The sequence below is a fragment of the Athene cunicularia genome (genome assembly GCF_003259725.1).
Source record: "Athene cunicularia isolate RWA chromosome 18 unlocalized genomic scaffold, athCun1 chr18_part1, whole genome shotgun sequence".
Taxonomy (NCBI): domain Eukaryota; kingdom Metazoa; phylum Chordata; class Aves; order Strigiformes; family Strigidae; genus Athene; species Athene cunicularia.
Window position 1 is genome coordinate 10,200,162 of NW_020799123.1, and position 8,149 is coordinate 10,208,310.

Sequence of the window (8,149 nt, forward strand, 5' to 3'; positions counted from 1 at the left end):
CTTTAATGAAGTTTTATATAGATTGTTGTGGAGTGTTTTATACGGAGTTGAAGTCTCCCTGTTGTGGGCACTGAGTTTTATTGAGCGCTCTGAATAGAGGAGCGAGATAAGGGATGATGGGTCAGATCCTCAAGGCTGAAAGAAAAACAGCACAGATGTGGACCAAACACTGGTTTGTAACCTGAGAAAGAGCTGGTTTGTGTCCAGGCTGCCTCCCGCAGCCGCACGCACGTGGCAAGTCAGGAATAAGCACAGCTTTACTAAAAGGCCATTCCCTGAAAAACCAGACTTGACTGGGCAAACCCAGCAGCTGAAATGCTGCTACAAACCTCTGAGTGTCCGATCCCCTGAGCATCCCCACTCACCTGGGTATCTGTAACACACACACACACACACACACACCTGGAGCTCGCAAGCACGGGAGGGCAGGGGTGGGAAAAAGCTAACGCGAACAGGACAAAGCCACTGGCCTCGTCAAAACCAGGAGCACCGCAGACCCTGGTGAGCACTGCAAACCCTCGGGGTACTGCCAACCCCTCTGAGCAGCTCTGGCTTGGCTTCGCTGCGGGGTGGCTGAGGTGAATTAGTTTTCCTAAAACGAATGCAGGAAAGATCAGTATGCATACACAGCCTTCCAAACCCCAGCTCCTTTCAAAAACAGTTTTAATGGGAAATTTCCTGTCACCCCAGTACTCACCAGTAACTACCTCACGTGCATTCTGTGCTCCTGAGAGGCAGCGTCAGGCCCTTCATCGCACCTGATGCAACAGCCAGCCACATGGGTCAAATACTTCCCGTGGCATTAAAAGCCCCGTCCCCAGCCCCGCACACGGCCACGCTGCCATTGCCTTTGGGGAGCAGCTCAACTTTTGCTTCTAGCTGAGCCCTGGTGCCATGGGGGGGTCTGAGCCCTCTGAGGAAAGGGAAGTTAATTCCCAGCATATGAATCACCAGCTCTGCTGTGGCAGAGAGAGACAGGTGATTTTGCCAGCCTTGTTGGGTGAGAATCAGATCTAAAACACTTCTAAGCAAACTTCCATTGTAGGGTTGGTTTTTTTTTTTTTTTTTTTCTCACTCAGGTATTGCGTTTTAAATTGGTTTTGAAACTTTCCCCTCTCCTTCATCAGATTGTGCAACAACATCTCCTGAGGTGGGATGCTGGGCAATGACTCAGGGACCAGTAATGAACACTGGAAGTGGCAGCTGGTGTCTGACACCATCACCCCGGCAGCAAATGTGGCGAATCCCTTGAGAAGGAGAGAGCATTGACTCATCTCCCATGAGACCTGCCTCATTTCATGCTCCTCCTTTGGGAAAAGCAGGAAAATAAAGCAGAAAAGAAACCCTTGCAGGTAACTCTGTGGGTCCAGACTTGCCACCATCTGTTCTCCGGTCGGATCCCCATTTCTTTGGGCTTAACATCACTTTAGGAACGTGATGAGTGACAAATGCAGTTGGGGAAAACATCGCTTTGAAGACAACCCAGCCACACATGGCAAGAGCTTTCCAGATTTGGGCCACTCACTGATTTGATTTTGCTTTACCATGGCTCCACTGGGCTTACTCAGAGGTTTTTTCAGCCAAGCAGTGAAGGCTGCCTTTGTTGAAGCAGGTGGGATTATAATTACCTTGTGGTAATTAATGCCATCATCGTTTTAGCTAACCTAGTAGCTCTCAGAGGAGATGGTTGTATTTGCCACTCATGCACCAGGCCTGTAAAAGTGTACTGAGTTTTCTAAATCAAATACCCGAATCTCTAAAGAGAAGTTGGGGCTGGGAGAGGGAGGACGTGCCCTCACCTGCAGGTGGCAGCCACCAGTAATTGCTGCTCAGCTCCTCAGATGCCCGTTATGGATATTCATGTCAGGCTGGAGTCACTTCCCTCCCTCCCATGCCTCCCGTTTCCCCAAGGACAAGCCTGGAGGGTGTTTAGAGACTCTTGTCTAATGAGCTTCGTCTCACCCAAAAAGCCATCGACCCCGCCAACGGCTGCTGGTGGTTTGGTTCAGCTGGAGCCGGAGAGGGCGACACGTGTGGCCGCTGCCTGGGCGCTCCGCTGGCAAGAGGAGCAGAAATGAGCTAGGAAGGGACGGGGGTTTTCCTTAACAGCCTGGTATTGGGACTGCAAAGAGCTTGTTCACATCTGGGGCAGTATTTCTGAGAGGTTTAAAGGCTGTGTTGTTCGTATTGGTTGATTATGATCATTTGGGGTACTGGGAGCCTTGCCAGGTCCAAACAGCCCAGTGTTGTGTTTCTGGGGAGCTGAGTGCTCCCCTGGCAGCAGGGCCGGCTCCTGAGCCCACCCTGAAGGCCAAGGCTGGGATGAAATCCCACCCAGCCCCTGTCTGAAGAGCTGAGGTGGTGGGAGATCTGGCAGCACGGATCTCTTAGGACTGCTCTCCTCCTGCACCGACTCTGCACACACACCAGCTCAGGGCAAGGACGTCTCCAACTCCCTCTTCTGCTCTGCAGAAAGCTCTCAAGGCCCAAGTTCACGGGCTGAGCTCATGGACTTCAGGAGAAGCTGCACACGTCAGATGAAGGCCGAGTAGAATGCAGCAGCTTGGAAACGCTCTATGAGAAAAAAATTGATTTCAACCATTCCTTTGGGCAAACTCAGCGAGACTTTTCTGCAAATGAAACTAACCCAATTATTGAATTAGCATGAGATTCAATACAAGAGCAAGCAGAAAAAACCCCTTGTCTGTCAAGTTGTCACAGTATTTGTACACTGCTGTCAAATTTGGAAAGTAAAATCACCCCAAATGAGGCAAGTGCCTGGACTCGAGGTGAGTATGGCTGGTGGGACTGAGAGGTCGTGTCCTGTCCCCGGGGAGTGCTAAATGAGTATTTCAAAGCAAAGGTGGGCCCCTGAGCATCACCAGTCCCCAGGAGCAAACCCCCTGCTCGGGGCGAGAAGTGGCAGAGTGGAATGAACCACCTGGGGCTCACACACACGCACACACACACACGTGTGTGTGGGATGTGAAAAGCGAACTCAGAGTTCCCTTGGGGTCTAACTGCTAGAAGCAGGGCACATCCCTCCACCACCAAGCTGGGGGTCACATCCTCCAACCCCAGACCTCGCTTCCCTCTGGGGCTGCTCTTCCCTCCTCCATCCACACCTGAAGCGGCGCAGGGATGCTGAGCCCAGCGAGCACGTCAGCCAGGGACCTGCTGCCTCAGAGAGCTGCCTGCTCACCTCAGCACGCACAAATCCTCTTACAGACGTTATCTTTTCTCCACTTAAGCCTCTTTTTCTCTTGATTTATTAACAGACATTAGAAAAGGGCCCAGGTTAAAATTCTGTGTATGAACGGAGAATCAGGTTCTGGATCTGGGGGAGCTCTGCGGCTGATCACAATCCCTGCAGCCCCTGGGCTTTGCAGACTCAATTCTGAAATGAAATTTCATAAAGGCAGACCAAACTCTCACAAAAGTAATGATCAGTATTTTTATTCATACACACTTGCTTTGAAACTACAATTAATATTTAACAAAAGCATTTCATGCAAACAAAGATTGAAGATATTGCAAATTAAGAAAAAAAAAAAAAAGATGCTGTAATTTATACATCAGTCTTGCCCACTATACTTCCAATTATTTTTTTAAATTTATTTTAAAAAACGAATGGCCTCTCCAAATTTTCTGGTAGCATCTTGCAGAACAAATGATAAGAAAATAAATAATGTTCTCCTCTTTATAAATACAAAATTCGGGTCTTAAAATAAGATTAAAAAATATGAATGAGTTCACGGTGGGATTACTCCTTGTTTAAAAAAAAAGATAACATTAAAGTAACATGCAATCGTTTTAAAAGTCTCAGGTGTGCTCTGTACTGTCGTGCAACACCACACACGTGTTGGGAAACGCACATTTTTAAAAGAGACAACAAGCTTCGTTTCGTGGGAATTCTTTTTTCTTACATTCATTTTATAGCACATGAGAGAATAAACAAAAGGCTCTGCGGGGAACAAGCCACAAATTAAATGTGTATTATCACTGCAAGGAGGTTTTGTTCTGCTTCCACTGACTCCGGCGGGATGCGGCGTGGTGCTGCTCCCAGGTAAACCCAGTGGCCACGCTCTGCTGGACACAACGGGCACCACCAGCACATACTTATTTTTGCTGACTTGGGGCTTACAGGCTCAGTGCTGCCAGGTGCTGGATCCCGCCGTCTTGGCTCCGGTAAAGCAACGAAGCCCCCAGCGAGCTCCGAGGCGGCGGAGCCATCGGCAGCGTGGCCTCGCAGGGTTCAAACAGGGGGAAAGTAAATACAACTCGAATCGTTCTTAGGAAAAGGCTTATAAAGGTCAGAAACATAATTTTGCTTTCCATTAAAATGGTCCTGTCACCAATTCACAATTATAAAATTAATTAATTAGCTGTAGACCTTCCAGCGTATCCCATAGTGAGAAATGAGCTTTGATGGAAACAGGCTGGGGCCAGTCACTGGTTAAAATTATTAACAGACTGCTGATATTTTTTGTTTGTTTGTTTGTTTTGTTGACTGACATCAGTGGAAGATAAATCAAAGCTTCTAGGGCAGTTTTCTTTTAAATTCGAACTATGGTGTCACACACAAGGAAAAGAAAAGCATGAAGACAGACAACACAGGAACACATTAAAATATCAATGGAATAAACCTGTCATGGACGGACCAGCTGCATAAAGAATATCACTTCTCCTTCAGTAGGAGTCCGTATAAACATTATTAGAAAACAGTTGTGCTGACTTTGACCCGTAGGGAATCTCACCCTCCAATAATCAGTTTTGCTAAGATTTCCATTTACATGGAATTTTTAAATTGCACAGAGAAATCTCAGTAACTGGAAAAGAGGTAAATGCAGCTGACCTACACAATCAGCAAGCGTCACTCCCCACCGCACCCTGACTCCAGTTAACAAAAGCTGGACTCTCCAGATTCTGTAAGAAACATATCAGATCTGATTTCATTTCTCTTCAAATGGTTTCAGCAAAATTACTAAAGCTCTATAAAAAAGTAGAAATAGCACGGTATATCCCGCAATACCATGGGCATCAAATAAGCTGATTTAATATTAAAAATTATAATAATACTTACACAACTCTTTTCAGGTTAAAAGTGTATTAGAACCATTATCTAAGAAGTCCTCACACCTCCCTGTGAGGTAAGTAAGTATTATTATACCCATTTTACAGATGAGGTAACTGAGGCAGAGAGGTTAATAACTTGCCCTCTCTCTCTCTTGGTTTTCCTAGGAACAGGAGGGCTGTAGTGCATGATGATTAATCATCATAAGGCTATTTAATTACCACGCGTTACTGGCACGGTTACTTGTTGGTAGGAAATCATACATGTTTATGGAGTCAAATCTTATTTAATTCTTCAACTGAACTATTTAAGATCCCATCTAAGAGTGTGGAGCCAAGGAAGAAAGTGCTTTAGCTTGTTTACTTTTTTACTGCTTGGCAGCTCAGCGCCTACCTACCGAACAGCACAGAGAGGTAACGCGTCGCCTAGAGCCAACACTCGTGTTTCCAAAGAGACAAAACCTATGTACAATAATTTATGCTAAAAGAACTGAAAAATCACATTAAACGTCTCCAGAAGTTTTGTGGCAGGTCCAGAAGCCCACTGTAAACTCAATACTGTAAATATGCTTTCTACTCATATCAAAGTTTTATTATTGGATTATTATTATTATTATTATTGTTATTATTTCCAATTAGGTGTTTTGCTTAACAAGGAGGATCTTCCCCCTCTGCTAACTCCATGTGTCTCCTACAGCATTTAGCTGGGATTGCATCCGGATGCACCGACTGAGAAAACAGACTTTGCAAGTGGAACTACTCAATCCTGGCCCTTGGACACGTCATCTTTCCAGCTGGAAGACACGTTCCTCTCTCACTTGACCTTATTAATTTTACAGAAGCATAGCATTATTCAATTGAATTCACCCCAAAAGACAGGATGGATTTCAAAGGCCAACAGCATTTAGATATGATGAGTTCTTTTAAACTAATAGAAGATTTCCAGAAGAACTTTCTTCAGTTTGTAAAAGGAAAATTCAATTGTATTTCTGGAAAGAATGAAAGATCAGAAAGATAAATTGTGTTCCTTCTTTAAATTGGATTACGGAGTAGTATTTTATTATGGGAACATGCTCTCTCCTTCTCACGTATGTGCAACCCTTGTTATGAGGACCAAGACTGCCCGGGGGGCAAAGTGGCTGTTCTGGAAACCCACTGCCCTGCTGAAGTGACTTGAAGGTGGATAAAAACACCCAGATGCTTGAATAATGAAGAACTTTGCCTAGGAGCCAGTTAAATCCCTTTTAATCCCTGAAAATGGAATGGAATTTTTACGTGGCAGACCTGTGCCTCCCCCAGGAGGAATGGGGCTGCTCTGGAGCCCCTCGGGGCTGAAGTGCACGTGGGATGGAAACGCAGCTCCCAGATTTCCACCCCAGGTTCAGTGCATTGTAATTGTCAATTTGACTTTTAGAAATCTTTGTGATAACGTGGGTGTTGGGATGACGGTTGCTGTTGAACACAAGTGAAGGAAAAGCGGTTCTAATGCCTCTCCCTCTGTTGATACATGTTCTCTAGAAAACCAAATCTTGGGAAAAATATATAAATAACATCTGTATAAAAAAAGATATGAAAATGCTTGCTGGATACTTAAGGTTTTACTTGCCTTTATAAATTTCTAGATGATGAACCACCTGGAGTTCTCACTGAAGAGCTGGTCCAAGTGCGAGCGTTCACGTGCGAGTGCACTGGGCAGAGCAGCGAGGAGTAACACAAATATTCCATCCCTGCTTTATACAACCCTGTCTTATTCCTGCAGGATCCATGAGTTCACAGTCCCTTTTCATAAGCGTTACAGACACCTACAGAAGATGACACGAGATGTGGCAAGCCCAGGGACTTGAGGTAACAACGTTAAAGAGGAATTTCTGCTTCTACATCAGAAAAACTGGGGAGCAAACGCAAGTGCCTAAGAAACTCATTATGGGAAGTGGCCAGAAAAGGAGCAGCTCTGTTCAGGTGTTGGACCAGCCCTTTAATGCCGTGTTCTGGTGTGAACAGCACCGACCGTCACAGCTGTGCCGGCAACAACCACCTGCAACGGGACTTCCCTTGACAATTCACATTTCACCAGGAAAACCAGAACTGTTGGGGAACATCTACCCGTGAGATCTCCTGCCTGTCTGTGGCTTGGTTCAGTTCTGCCCCTGTACTGCTTTTCTTACTTCCAAAACCTGTGTGCTGGTTATTTCTCCCAGTATTTTCCTTGTTCAAAAGTGTCTTTTTCACTTCACATTCTTAAAACACATGTAATGCCGCCTCTCAGCAGACAGACATACTTAAGAGCCCCTTCTTTATTCAAAATCTGAGCCTCGGTAATCTGTTGAATCTATTATCTTCTACAGCATGATACTCAGATTTTCCTAAACTATGGCAGGCTAAGCACATTCAGAAAAACATAAATAGCCAGGAATGCTGCACTAATCCACATGCTTTATGGTGAATACCATAATTTTTAAAGTATATAATATAGAAAGAAGAAAATTAACTCCCAAACTTGGCGGATAACATATTTGACACAGAATAGTTTAAAAATTTTACTCCTAAAATGTCTTAAAAATTTGGAGTTCTGTTTATTTAGGCAACAACCTGCGTTCTCATTAGTTGGTCAGTGCCCCTCGTTGGCCGAGTGCTTCCACGTGCCTCAGCACAGGCTGGGTCCCTCCCTACCCCCCACTCGCTCTCGCCCAGGAGATGCTCCCGGCTTCGAGCTGGGGCTGCAGAAGGACCGTGACTGGGTAAAACCTCTGGAGTGTTGCAAATCACTTCTCCTAGGCACCAAAACCATGCTTCTGAGGGCACCGGGGGTGCGGAGGCAGAGCGATGCCCCTGGCACCCAGCCCTGTTTCACTCACAGACTGTCCCGCTCCTCCACGGGTCACCCCCGCGAGTCAAACACTCGGCTACTGGTTTGCAGGATTGGATCTTCCTAACAGAATCTTTGGCACAGGTTCCATGTTTTATTGTCATAAAAGATGATTAGAAAGTAGATTCCCCCAGAGCCTGGCTGGGGCTCAAGGGAGAAGTTAAGGGAGTTCTCTGCTTATCTATTTGTATTATGAGCAAGGTCACACAT